This window comes from Suricata suricatta, chromosome 13, assembly GCF_006229205.1.
Source record: "Suricata suricatta isolate VVHF042 chromosome 13, meerkat_22Aug2017_6uvM2_HiC, whole genome shotgun sequence".
In the NCBI taxonomy this organism is placed as follows: domain Eukaryota; kingdom Metazoa; phylum Chordata; class Mammalia; order Carnivora; family Herpestidae; genus Suricata; species Suricata suricatta.
The window spans coordinates 67,860,480-67,875,376 of record NC_043712.1 but is presented as its reverse complement, the minus strand read 5'-3'; the positions used below and the strand labels follow the sequence as shown (position 1 = coordinate 67,875,376).

Here is a 14,897-nt window from a genome sequence, read left to right as displayed (position 1 = left end):
CAATTGTCTATTCATGTTTTCTGCCCAGTTCCTCACTGGATTATTTGTTTTTCAGGTGTTGAGTTTGTTAAGTTCTTTATAGATTTTGGATACTAACCCTTTATCCGACATGTCATTTGCAAATATCTTCTCCCATTCTGTCAATTGCCTTTTAGTTTTGTTCATTGTTTCCTTTGCTATACAGAGGCTTTTTATCTTAATGAGGTCCCAATAGTTCATCTTTGCTTTTATTTCCCTTGCCTTCAGAGATGTGTCAAGTAAGAAGTTGCTACAGCCAAGGTCAAAGAGGTTGTTGCCTGTTTTCTCTTCTAGGATTTTGAAGGTTTCCTGTCTCACATGAGATTCTGCATTTCTAACAAGCTTCCAGGTAATACTTATGCCCCTTCAAAGACCACACTATAAGTAGCAAGAACCTGACTGACTTGTCATTTCTTCCTTAGGAGTTTTTTATCCCACTATTAGTGCCCCAATATCCTCCTCCTATCCCCTGCTCCAGCTAGAATACCAAGGCTACAGTATTTTCACATACAACAAATGTGGTCTCATCCAGGTCCCTCCCCCCATTTCTATGGTCACCAATATGTATGTTTTTATGACCGTATAATACAGAAATTTTCTCAAGGCAGTAATTCAAGGCAAATGAATCACTGAGAAAACCACCGCAAGGGTTACCCTTCGAAATATTTAATCCAGAAATAGGTTGTGAGGCTGCCCTCTCCTCAGGTAGTATAGCAGCTGAAAGTATAACCAGGAGAAAATGGAAAATAGATGAGAAGAGGGCTTTGCCCAAGAGAGCTTTCATCAGTGAAGAACCAAAGTAATTACTGCACCTGACAAATTCCTACTCCTTGTTTTAGCCCAGTTTTAATAAAAGAAAGATTCAACAATGGTTTATATTACCTGGCACTGCCTTTAATTTTATCAAGCTCCAATATGAAGACTTGCCACGTTTACGCTAAACTGCTTTTTTCTCCTGAAGTTCATTTGTGAAGGCAGCCGCTGGGGCTTTAATCATCTCTTCTGCAATCTTTCATTTCTAACACACTGAGTGTCATGGCTCTCCCAAGCCCCCCTGCAAAGTAGGCAAATTTTCCTTCACATCAGTCCCAGGTAGTCAAAGGTAGAGAAAGCATCTACTAATTAAAGAACTAAAAGGCCATTTCAAATGCTCTAGCTATAAAGAGGCTTAGCATTTCACATTCACAGTGGTCCACATCCAAAAGGTAAGGTCTTCTGACCTGCTAGACCAGCCCATATGTCACTGACCTTGGGAATAGTAAACTCTTGGCATTTCAGACGTTCTGTTGAAATCTGAGGTAATGAAATGCTGCTCGTGTTTGAGAGCACTAAGCCCTTAGAATAACCTTGTCAGTATTAAAGCAGATCACAGGAGTTCAAATCTCAATCACTGAGGCGCCATTGTCTCAAGAAGCACTTAGGAAAACCCTGACAATGTTTTATGCCTCCCGGGTAACTCTTTCAGCACTGATGCAGCTTTAAAAGTTCACTTCCTATGACTTTCTCTAAAACCTGTAGGCAAAAAGTTCATCATTTCTGCAGGGTTTGAAGAGTGTGTAAACGTCAATCTGGTGAAAATCCGGCTCAAGATGGCGAGGTAGGACGATCCCGGCCTCACCTCCCCCCACGGACACAGTCTGCAGCTGTGTACGGACAAATTTCCTCTGAAAACCACCTAAAGGCTGGCTGAGTAAACAACACATCAGACAAACCGGAAGAAAACCACCCCGAGGCGGGCAGGAGAGTCTGGGACACAATCTTGTCATAAACCTCACCCTCGGCATGGAGGCCCATAATCAGGAGAAAACTCAAGACCCTGGGTAGCAAAGGGTTGGAATCCTACATCGCCTACGCCAACTTTTATGAACCTGCACCTGAGAGATGAGCCCCAGGACATCTAGTTTTGAGAAACAAGGAGGCTCACACCCAAGACTCAGAAGACCCAAGAGACCTGAGGAACTTGGAGGCATAGTGCACTGCAACTCACCTACCACGGGTCCCAGCTCACAGGCGGCCGTTCATGCCCAGACTTAAAGTGAAGGAGGCCCATCTGCTTACATGGAAGCCTCCGCCGGAGGGACAGGCATCTCACTGACCACACACGCCTCCAACCTGACGGACACGCAGCCTGGCGGGCGCCATCTTGGCGCTCTCCGCTTCCGGCGCGCGGGAGACTCTGAGAGAGGAGCCGTCAGGCAGAGTCGGGAGCCGATCTTTGCGGAAGGAGCGCAAACCGATGTCTGGCACCTTGATTTATGCACCTGCTGCCACGGCACACCTCCACCTGGTCAGGCTCTGGAGGCCCCTAGGGCTTATGCTCAGGTGTAGAAAATTCTGGAACAGCTACCAGCCCTACAGCATAACCAGAGGCAGCTGACCTGAGGAGCTCCTTCTTTAGGGCCTACTAGCTAATCAACATAACTGTAGCCTGAGGGCAGGCTTCTAATTAAACACTCATCTAGGAGCTGATGATAATACTTTCCAGAAGCCTCAGAGGGTTATCTTGGTGCTCTTCTTCTGCCTTACTCCAGAGCACCAGTGTCTCCTGAGGCCCTGGTTTTTACATCTGGCACCTCAGTTTTTGCAGCTGCCACCCAAAAAAAAACACTTATTTTTTTTATTTTATTAATGTTTATTTATTTTTGAGAGAGAGAGAGAGAAAGAGAGAGAGAGAAAGCAGGGGAGGGGTAGAGAAAGAGGAGACAGAATCCAAAGCAGGCTCCAGGTTCCAAGCTGTCAGCACAGAGCCCCATGCAGGGCTTGAACTCGGGAACTGTGAGATCATGGCCTAAGCAGAATTAGAAGCTTAACCCAACTAAGCCACCCAGGTGCCCTAAGACTTCTTACAGACCTGGATCAGGTGGCTGGGTGGCCTTGCACCCCTAGGTCCTACAGAACTGTAGCAATTGGAGAGATGGTTCTTGGCAAACCATCACCCCAAGACACTACACAGACAGCAAACTGAATCATTCTGTGAAGAGGGCCTCTTGGTTTGTCTTGGAACTTCTGCCTGAGCGGCAGGCTTCAGGTTGCCACACATTTATTAAACAGCAGAGTTACTTCCATGGGACCAATGAAAGACCTTCCTTTGAGCATGCACTCATCAGAGAACTGTTTGGATGAGGCCAAAAACAGCGGTTGGTATTCAACATATACACCTGGCCAAATGCATCTGTTGATTTACAAGTGATCTAAATTGCCTTGGGCCACACCTATTCATGGACATAAATAAAATTCGAAATAGGTAAGGAAACAAAAATTTGCTGGTTTATAGGTCTTGCAACACTGTCGTCTCCCTGCATACACAAAGACTGAGTCTTTCCAGTACATTCTGGGCATTCTCAGAGATGTCTTGCATGGGTTCCAAAATCATGTCCCATTTGTTCTTCCACTTCAGCAGCTACCAGCTAAAATATTTGAGGACAGCTCTGCAGCACTGACACTGCTATGTGCCCCATTAGAGAGCCACCTTTTCTCGTGCTCAGTCCTCCAGGAAACCTGAAAGAGCGGTTCACATCCTGAAGATGGCATGACACCCTTGTGTGCCCTTTGCTCTCCTTTGAGCCACGTTCCAGGCAGAAAACCAGAGATGCTCTTTCCTTAGGAAACAAACCTAGTGCAACAGGCTGAACTGAGGGCTCTGACCCTCTTGCCTCCTTCATTTCTCTATCTGCAATCCAGGTGTTTGAATCAAAATCACTGCAAAACCCAAAAACATTTGTGAAATTATTATATGTAATATGGGGCCTGGTACAAATAGAGTAGATTAAAAACCTCATTCTCAGATTTTACATTTTGAAAAAGATCAGCAGAACGGTAATGTAAATCTGACTCAATGGCTATGTTTTCATGGTTTAGGGTGCAGTTCCTGTTTCAAGAAGTCTGCCTCATAAACACCCCCGTCTTCAGAAAATGTGAAAATACTATGAATGGATACTCTGGAGCAAAGAGTACAGGGAGGGTCACATGTATAACAAGGTGGAAAGGACATACAGAGTTTTTTAGGCTTTTTCCTTTTCCTTTCCTTTATGGAAAAACTTGCTAAAGAATATGACAATCTAAGTGCTCCTTCAGGCAAAAGGACTGTACATGCTCACATTTGGATTTGATATTAAACACATCCCATATTTAAATTCCATCCTAGAGACTTGAACACAACTCCACACTGATACAAAATTATGGGTTAATTTTGGGCTAGCCAGTTGTAACCTTATTTCCCCGACTACTAACTGGCCAGACATCCCAGAGGAGAAGGGAGTGGAGAGGGCAGGAGGTGGTGGATCTCCCTCCCCAGACAGGGCTTCCTGATAATACGGACTCTTCTACAACACAAGTCTACATATTTTCTAAAAGCTATTTAGTGACTATGTCAAAATCTATACATTTCTTGTCCCCTCATTATATGCATCCATAAACAGATCCCCAGGAAACAAACAAGACTCTCCAGAGAACAGACACCCATCTCATAGTACATTTTGTACTTTTCATTTGAAGTGAATTCGGTATTAATAGTTTGACGTTCATTGCCAATTTGAGAACCAGTGGGTAAAGAGACTACAAAAATGAACAATACGTCCAATACTTCTCAAGGATGGGGGTCATAAGAGCCACCTGAGGCTCTTATGTAGGAATAGAGATTATTGGTCTTGCTATAACTTTAAACACAATTTGCAATTATTACACATAGTATCACTCTGTTCGTCCATGACTTTCAGCATGCATGGTAGAATTCCTGTTGTGCTGCATTCTGCAGAGCTTCACCCTGCAGCTTGCAAATGAATTGGGAGAGTTTGGGCTTAAGATCTCCAGTGGGGTCACTTTTTTGCAATTGTTGTGCTGTATTCCTACCGTTTGACTTTTGAAGAGCAGACTCTGGAGAGAGAGCTGCTGGTCCAAGGAGGCCCAAGGAGGCGAGAAACTCATGGAGCAGACCCAAGCCCAACCTGAACCACAGCCTGTAGGCTGGAACCCAAAGTCTTCCTTCCCCTCAAAAGTGCACCAAACCCACAGGCCTGTGAGCTAGTTGGGAGGATGCTCAAAATGCAACACTGTTGCAGAAATACCTAAGCAATACACTTCACACCCCTACCCCCACATAAGACATACAAAGTCCTTTCCCTCAGAGGCTGAATCCATGATGGAATGTGACTGGAATTAATTCATGATCTACCTAAGAGTCTAGAAGCATCTTTTCAAGTTTATGCAGTAGTGGGTAGTACCTAACTGCTTTAATTCTACAGCACAAACTTGCGGAATGGTACAGAAATTTACTGTATGATTGTCTATTTATAATTCCCACTTTGTGCCAGTGTATAAATTCTAGTCAACTCTCCATTACTAGCTCATCATGAGATTACATGATCACTTAACACATCAATTCTTCAAAGGGGGCAATTTCAATTACATGGAAGCCTCCCAACATTGTCATTAAGAAGGAAGCATAGTAGGCGGCAAAATCCCAGGCTAGATGTTCATACAGAAGAACTAATGATTACCTCCAAAGTCCACATTTTCTTAATTATAGCATCGCATTCAGTAAAGTTAAAGCTTTGTCAGCCATCTGCTAGAATCTCGGAGCTTGAAAGGTTTACACATTGATGGGGGAAGGGAATTTGTATCATTCAAAATTGATCTGTCCTACAGGGAAGGTTACTGTCAAAAGGGAATGAAATAGATTGCAATACAGTCTTCTTTTGTAAAATAATAAATTCTCCCAAAAGAGAGACAATAAACAGAAGAGCAAATCATCTCTGTCATTACATATTTCTAAATTTTGCACTCTTGTGATATCCAAAAAGAATTCACTCTATAGAGTGTACACTGAAACATGAAACAGCTTGATTGCTAGTCCTGACAAATGCATAAGTTAATGACAATTCTTCATCAAGAAAAGATCAAGTTCAATGATGTTTCAAAACAATGGATAGTTTTTTCCAGGGTCCAGATAACATAAAAAATAATTTCAGCTAATGTTTTTTGGGCTAGATGTGACAAGCTGTGACTTAAATGAAAGAAATTCTATGGTTTCCTGTGATTATTTCCCTTCTGAAGGATAAATAAACCTAATCTAGACCTTTTACATGATACATTATTAAGCTGGGATCAATACTGCTCTAGAAGCTGGAGAGGGTTGGCTGGTGGGGCTAAGAGGTGGGGAGAGGACAGGAGTGAAAAGGAGAGGAAATACATCATGCTGAGAATGATGGAGACCAAGAAATTATCCAAAGTCTTTTCTTGTCAGTACCAGATGACCCCATCACTTAACTGACTTTATTGTCTTTCCATATTTGGGAAGGAGAGATATAGTTTCCAAAGAAAGCATTCTGGGTAAAATAATGTTAGACAGTATAGCTCAGTGGAGAAAAATGTCAGCCTGGAGCTGAGGAATCTTGCTTCTCATCCTTGCTTCACCACTGATTTTCCCTGTAGCTATGGAAATGCCAAAGCCCCTCTGGGTCTCCATTTTGTCACCTGTAAAGTGGACAACCCCTAAACTACCTCCCTCCAATGTATTTAGATGATTAGCATAAAAAGATATATAGACAATGCTATGCAAACAATATCATACTAGCAAAGTGATGCTCATCAAAAGAAAAATATGTCCTCCTATGTGTATTTATTAATTAAGCACACATTATTATTAATAAGGTGGTAAGCAATATTGGCCATAAGGAAAATGAATACTCTAAGTCATTCTGGCTAACTTTTATCAGAATCACTTTTTCAGGAACAGACATCAAGTGAGTCTTAAAATCTGTCTGAGTTTACCTTTCTGGAGTAATTATCCCACACTGTCCACCATTTTTATGGTCACCAGCCCTGTCATACCATAGCTGTACACTTTCCATTTTGGTTCATGCTTGTCCCTCTACCTAGAAGCCTTCTCTATTACAGGCCCAGACAACAAGTCTTTGGTGGATACCCTCCCCACAAGCCTGGCACACAACATGCTCCTTGAATATGTTTCCTATGTCTAAATTCCACCCACTCCCCCAAATCTCTCCCAGCTTTTCCAACAGTATGCTATTTCAGCCTTCCTCACAGTGTCAACTGCCCTCCCTCAAGACACACCAAACTGGCCCCTACCTTACCATTAAATTAAAGACCAGCCCATTCCAAGATCTCTATACCTAACTGCCTTTGGCTTCAGCTGGTACCAGTGGAGGCTCCTCAAAAGTCAATCTGGAGTAAAGACCTTCTCCTTGAAAGAAAATGTGTGATCACCTCTTTCTACCAGCATTACTGCTGGGGGCCGTCCTCCTGAGGAACCCAGAGGCAAACACAGCTGGTCTCTAATATGAGTCATCACCTTCTGGAAGTCACCTGGCCTGGTGACTTTGAAGACCCTGTTCTCCACCCACACTCAACATAGAAAGCAACTCAAAGGAGTTGCTTAGGAGCCCAACTTAATCCAACCCACAGATAACTCCCCCTGGCCATATTAGTCTGGAAGCACACTTGCTGCTGTCCTGGGTCAGTTTTTATATGACAAAAATTCATATTAATTCCTGGAGACAATCTAAGGAAAGTTCATGCTGCCTCTTTGATCGCCAAGTTTCTGTCCTGGTAGAGCGGATGGGAACTTCAGTTCATTCCAACGAAGAATAACCGCAAGCCAGTGTATGTGTTTCATAGGAAAGCACATGACTAAAATCACCTGCACTTATAAACAAAGTCTCCCCAAAGACATAAAGTGAAAAAAATAACTGAATTTTCACAAGTGCACACTTACTTGATGAATTGAGAGTCCCAATAGGTTCAGCGAGGGTGTGAATGTCTCAAGAGAGTCTGGCTAATGTGATTCACCTTATCTGACTCTTTCCCATTGAATTAATGAATGATTTAATTTAGATTTTGAAAAACATAATTGAAATATTCTTATGCACAGAATGATCCAATAAAAACAAATTCCTTGCTACATCACCCAGGTCTGAGATAGGCAAATCTAAAACATTTCTATGGGCCCTGTGCACATTTTATAGAAACAAAGCAGACAAAAAGAACATTTCTGTATCTTTCTCATATATTGGAAACAGATGGTTTATACACAGGCATTTTATAAGTGCTACATTCTTCACAAATATGTAAATTTAGGTTCAATGGTGGGGGGTTGATTTATCCTGTTAATAGCCCTGTTACATATCTATTTTTCTAACTTTTGTCTCTTTTTTCCCTACTGCAAAAATCGAATCTTTGGCATTCCAAAAGTCCACAATAAGTGCCCTGGATTTTCAGAAGCCATTTTTAATGCAAAAGGATAGAATGAATCAGAGATAAAACCCTCCAACCCAGGCTTTACTGTTAACAACTTTGCCACTGACCCAGCATGTGACCCAGGGCACATCACTTACCCTTTTGGTGCCGTGTTTCTTCATCTGGAAAATGAAGGTACCATAATAAGTGCTCACTGCTTCACAGGGCTGTGAGGGAAAAGTCATGATTAATTCATTTCCCACACTCAACACCAGAATTGTACAGCACAATAAAATATAAGCAATGAAGACACAGGTGTTTTAGGATTCTTGAGTTAATGAGCTAAAGTATTACTTAGCTTTCAAATGCAACGGCAGACATATTTCAAAACTTGGGAATTATCAACCCTTGAAGTGGGAAGAAAATTTGCATTGGAACTCACAATGTATGACCATCTCATAATGCACTGACTACCTGAGCTCAGAAAAGACACTAACCCTGCCAATCTTTCATTTTCCCCACCTTCAAAATGATGTGTTGAATTTGAGATTGCTATGTTTCCTGCCATGCCAGAAGTTCAAGGATTTCTATCATTGTGAAGCATCTATCTAGTCCTTCCGTCCATACACATCCATAGAAATTGCTTAATTTTACCTTAGAGCTCACTTTTTGGTGCTAAATTTCCAACGGTACACCAGAATTATTTCTACCTACACTAAGTTGGGATCCTTTTTGAGGAATTCATTAATTTGGGTTTTTTAAATTATAAATTCCACAACATAATTATATGAAAATCAACTTAAAGAGACAGAGCCCTATTATCTTACTCCTCTTGTGAAAATAAATAATTTGGTGCAATTTCCTCTACAGTTTTATGTATCATTTTTATTATTAATATTTTCATAAGAATGGGTTTATGCTATATATTCATTACAAAATTGTTTTTGTTTTTAGAAATCCTTCCTGGTCAGCATGTATAGACTATCTCATTCTTTCTTAGTGACCGTATTAGATTCCTCTATGAGTCTGGACATCCTTTTGATAATTTTTTTTGGTCTAATTTTCCCTAGTCAAAAATCTCTCGTTCAGCATACCCCTCTACATATTGTATCTTTGTATAAGTAAATGACTATTGCAGAATAATTAGCCCATAATGGGATTTCAGGATGTGTTTGGTTTACTAATAAACCAATATGTCAACATCCACCCTTTAATCAAATATGGCACAACATACAGTCCTATAAGGCAAATGAAGGGTATGCAGAACCTAAGTTATTATATATGATAAAACTTAATTAGCCATTTGCCTCAAAATGATTATATATTTTTTAAAATGTCTACCTCCTTTGTTTGCTATAAATATTCATTTAGATACATAAAATATACTCAGGAGCATTTTGTCTGCATCCCATCAAGCAAATTCATTGAGGCGTGAGGGTGTATAAGCAGTGGAGCAGAAGACCATGCTATTACATGGATAAATGCTCCGCAGTTACTGAAGCAAGACAAAAACAATCACGGGAACACGGATTGCAGAATATGCTGAAGCAACCATGTTGAGGGGGTTGAGGGAAAGGAAGGGGATTGCTCAGAAATAAGCAAAACATAGATCCCACGATATTCCATAAAACTGAGTGTATTTAGTCCGAATCAGATAAATTGTTACCGTTATGCTATCTGCGTCTCAGATATTTTAAATTCATCAAGAAGCCATGGTCAGTTAACAGATGTATATAATGGAACATTTTATAGGATGATTTTCTTTTAATCACCCAAAGGTCTAATAGGGTGGTTGGCCTGCTTCCCTAATAAAATTTAAATAGCTTTGCCTCAGGTCAAAGTGAAGTCGGCCATCCTACGGGCAGTTCATCTGTGACATCCATAATAGCTGCCCAGTCTCAAGAGACTATTTGAGATTACTGCTTCTGTCAGAAAATAAATAAATAATCACAGAGAGAGAGAGAGAGAGTGAGAGAGCGAAGGAGGGAAGGAGGAAGCATTGCAAGCAGCAGTTTCCTGACCAAACAAATTTCAGTCTGTAGGTCTGTAGTCTGGGCTGTTAACTTATTAAGGACTGAAAGAGCAACACACCCCTCTTCTAGGTCCTCCTGGCTTGGAGTATCTCAGGACCTGGTGCAGAGGCCAGAGTCTGCCCATGGAAGAGACCACAGCCAGACTTCAGCATGCTCCATTCTTGTCCCTTTGCTTGTAGTCTTGAATTTCTAGTGTGGTTCTGTCTGTTCCATTTCCTACCTCTCTGTTTCGTCCATGCCTCTGTTGTATTTTATGCTTGGTTTTTAGTGGTGGCTTCAGCCTTAAATTCTCGTGGATAAATACTTCAGGCTCATTATCCAATGCTGAGCCCCGATCCAGGGGCTAAACAATTGTTAAGTCTTTAATTGGTTGATCACAGATGGCACATTGGTGTAAGGGCACATACACACACACAAAGAAATTAACGTACCTAACCATGTATGGGTGAGGCTGCCATGTTACTTTTGTAAGTAAAGCTCAGAAGACTTCCCCAGGCTTAGGTTTCTCTCCCTCTGTCTTCGATCTATTTTCTCTCTATGGGCAACTTACTAGGCTACTGGTGATGAATTAAGATGGCCACAACAGCTGTAGTCCTTCAAGTTCAAGGCCAGCAGGAAAATGTCTCCGACTCTGTCCCTGAGTTCTCAGGAACACATTTGATTACACTTTACTGGATTTCAATATGTCTCAAGACATTCCCTGAACCAACTGTTGTGGCCAGAAAACTTTAAACACTGATGCCTCCCAAATTCACAGGAATTGAAGCACAGAGATTGAGGGCTGGAGAAAAATCTCCAGGGAAACTCTGGACTTATTGATAGAAGAGAATGAATAGTGGAGTGAATGATCAAGTACCTGTACATGAAGAGAACCTGTACAGGAAGATAACCAGATCAGTTACTTCATATTTTGGTGCCAGTTCTATAAATTAAGAAGTTCCATCGAGACCTCCTAACAACTTGAAGAATCATATAGTACGAAGCCTTAGCACTTAGCGACCATCTAGCTCCTGGCTATTCAAAATGTGCTTCACAGACAAGCAACAACAGCATCACCAGGAAGCTTGTTAGAATTGCAGAATCGCAGGCCCCCTGGACCTATTGCATCAGGATCTGCATTTTAACAAGATCTTCAGTATGCAGAGTAAAGTTAAAAATTAATGGTCCAAACATGACTCTCAATTGACAGATACGGAAACTGGGACGAGGCAAACGAAGAGCCTAATCCAAAGTCATACAACCAGTAAGTGTAGAACCGGCGTGGGAAATGGAATCCAGGTCTCTGGTCATGGGTGGAAGGATTTACTACAAGTTCACACCACTTTGCGAGGTGAACTTTTAAATCAATCATAAGTATGTTTTTAATTATGTTTTTGTTATTAAAACTTACAAAACAGGATATAAGTCACTATAGCATAATGCTCTCAAAGTACATCTCTGCAATCAAAGAGGCCTTGATTCGAATCTCAGCTCTAGCATTTTCTCCCTCGTAAATTGGGGAAGGTTATTTGACTGCTATAAAATGCAGTTTCTTCATCTACCTACCTTATGGAATTGTTACAGAAATTGAAAGAGGTGAGGCACCTATGCATATTATATATGCTTAAAACTTAATATTTTGAGGATAGAGTTCAAAAATATTATTTTTATCATTATTTTTCACAAATTAATGTTTTTATATATTTATTCTTTTCATCTATATCTTTTCAGACATCGGCAATACAAGGATGGATAAAATGAGTGCCTGCCACCAGAGAGACTATATTCTAGCAGAAAAGACAGAATAGCAACAAATTGGACTGTGACAAATGCAAAACCATCAGCATGAACAAAGTGCCACCAAGGCACAGAGTAGAAGCAATTAATTTTGCCTAGAAAAGAAGAAAAAGGGACCTCAGAAAAAAGTACATAGGCTTTCCCTCAATGGGGGCCTGGGAGTTCAAGGTATTCACTTAAATTCAGGATTTGAGGAATTAACATGCACTTGGTACTGGGGTCAGGGATAGACCGCAACAGAATTACAGAATCAGAAAACACACGGTGATGTAATGGCTGGAGGCTTTGATGCTTACCCAGTATTTCCCCCACTCCGTTGCTGTTGAGCACAGCCATATGACTGGTTGTGCGCGATGAACCGAGCCAGAAGTGATGGGTACCCATTCCAGAACAGAGCAGAGAAGAGAAAGCCCAAGAGCACATATTCCATGGTGTCCGTTACAAGATGGTAGCACTTCCGTGATAGTGTAGAGTAGGGTCCCTGCCAACCACGCGAGACATGTCATAAGAGTGAGGACACAATTGGGTGGTGGTAAGTCACTCAGACTTGGGGTTTCCTTGTTACCACACCATAACTTCAAGCATTCTGATGCACACATTTTGATGATAATGTTCAACAAGAGTGACTCATTTTAACGTGGAAGAAGCCGTGGTGTCAGAAGGAGTGGGAGAAGGGATCCGTCTCAAAGTGAGGGGGTGGGGCTGTGGCCAAACCTACTCAAATGTTTTACTACGCTGCACTTTCTAGTATTTTCCCTGCTCACATGTCAGTATTTTTCGTAAGTTAGTCCTGAGATCCTACTAAGGACATACACCCTCATGTTGGCCAACAAAACTGCAATATGTCATTGGGTCATAGTGCATTTCAAGGTTACAAAAACAGTTATGAATTGCCTCAAGGAAAACCAATCCGTCTGTGTGTCTTTGTGTGCTACTTCAAAGCCACTCGACCATCTGAAATCAGACTTCTCAGGATGAAATAAGCTACCAGGTCGAGACCTAGAGAATGTCACTTTTCACCTCTAGTCAATTTTCACAGCCAAGTGGCAAACTCCTCCCAAACGACATTTCTAACCGGAGGCCAACAGACCTCTAACTAAAGCAGTTCCAATGTGCCACTATAATAACCTACTTCTTTTGATTGCATTTATTTTTAATGATTATTTTCCCTGCATGCCAATCCAACCTGTGCTGCCAGTCCAGAATGCGGGGGAAGGGAGAAAGCGGATGATCAGACCCGTTGTCTTGGGCTGCAGTGCCACCTAGAGGAACTGCTCAAGAACTGACGCATTGCTTTTAAAGGGGCGCCTTTCAACACTGCACCGGGCTGACTCAAAGAACTGAAATGATTCCCCCAATTCACTGAAACAAAATATATTATGAAAAAAGCTTGACCACGGGGGTTTTCAGTGAAAACTTATTGGCCTTAAAGAGGGAAGCCTTTTAAGTTATAGTTGCAACGGGCCCTTGGACAATGCTTTTCTCTGAAGTTCTTTTCATCACAATGGTTAGATTTGACCTGTAACTTGAACTGAATTGACAGAAAATCATTTGGCAGTGGATTGTTATAGAAGTCTGAATAGGTCCATATGGTCAGAACTACTATTCAATCGCCAAAATGAAATGTATTCAAAAGCTATTTAGGCTTGACTCAGAAACCAGTAGTATTTTGTGGGGAGAGAGGGAAGGACAAGGCCAATGATGATTTGGTGAGACTTTAAGTTCCAAAAATGAGAGAGTTTGACTGGAAAATTCTTAATTGTCACTATTTCGAGGGCGAATTCAAAAATCTTTTGCGGTGGATGGCAAGGTGTTGGCATTTCTCCTCAGGCAATGCCAACTTGTATACAATGCAAACCATTCTGAATAAACATGAAGGATCCTTATTTCCTGAGGAAGTTATTTTCAAATGGTGAATACAATGAATGCATGGGGTCAAGGGAAAGGTAATGTAAGCAGGTTTGGGGAAAGATAATGATTTAGTCAACATTATTAATGATACTTTCGATATGAGAAGAGCAGAAGTCTGAGACCAATCATTAAGGAGCTCAGGGACTTTCAGCTGCAACCTCTTGGGGACATTTTAAGCCAATAATGATGGGCTCCTCTTCGAATGGAAGGAGCATATGTCCATTCAGTAACACACTCTGGGGGCTACAGACCACATGCTACCTTCATTTGCATCATTTGAGATTAAAAAAAAAACAGTGATGTGGAAAGCACAACAGGGAAAAACGACAAAAAGGGAAAAAATGTATTTTGCAGCACAAAAATTTTATTACCCATACAAGAACAAATTCTGAAACTAGGCAAATTAGTAATTCCACTCATTGGAAGACATGGTCATTTTCAGAAGGCTGCAAGTAAAATAACTCTTTCCATTTTTGAATACTTGCTATGATTCCTTTACTATCTTAGTAATGTACTCAGCCTTCAACCAACCCCATTTTACTAGCATATCCCCATTTTACAGATGAAGATAGTGAGGTCTAGTGAAGTTAAGCAAACTTATAGGGAGAGTCTGAATCCAAACCCAGGTAATTAGACTGTCTTCAGATTCTGTACTTTTAAATACCATACTATTAAACTATCTTATTATAGTCTATTGGACAAGCAACCCAAGAAACCTACCGCTTTTTTGCTGTGGGTTTGGTCAAGATGCTACCTCTGGAGGACCATTCCTATTGCCACTTTGTAGTGTCTTTTACCGCTTGGATGACCATTCAGGTCAGAGCACCTCGTTGATCAAAGGAGCTATAGCCCTACCAGTATTCTAGAACCTAATGACTTTTTCTGCTGGATCCTTCTCTGCTTGGAGCTGAGCCAGTCCATTCTTCAGTCACAAGGAATTTCCCTTTCCTGCCCAGTGTTCATGCT

At 41.3% G+C, this 14,897-nt stretch overlaps 1 long non-coding RNA gene across 1 annotated transcript in view; it reads right to left on the bottom strand.

The window, feature by feature from the left end:
* The window catches only part of LOC115277106, a 51,321-nt gene extending 38,901 nt beyond the window's left edge, over positions 1-12,420 (bottom strand). Inside the window, exons 1-2 of the long non-coding RNA XR_003902221.1 lie at positions 12,317-12,420; positions 8,370-8,438 (exon numbers count right to left, since the gene is read on the bottom strand). This is a non-coding gene — a long non-coding RNA (uncharacterized LOC115277106). The remainder of the gene's footprint in view (positions 1-8,369; positions 8,439-12,316) is intronic.
* Positions 12,421-14,897: the final 2,477 nt, after the last annotated feature.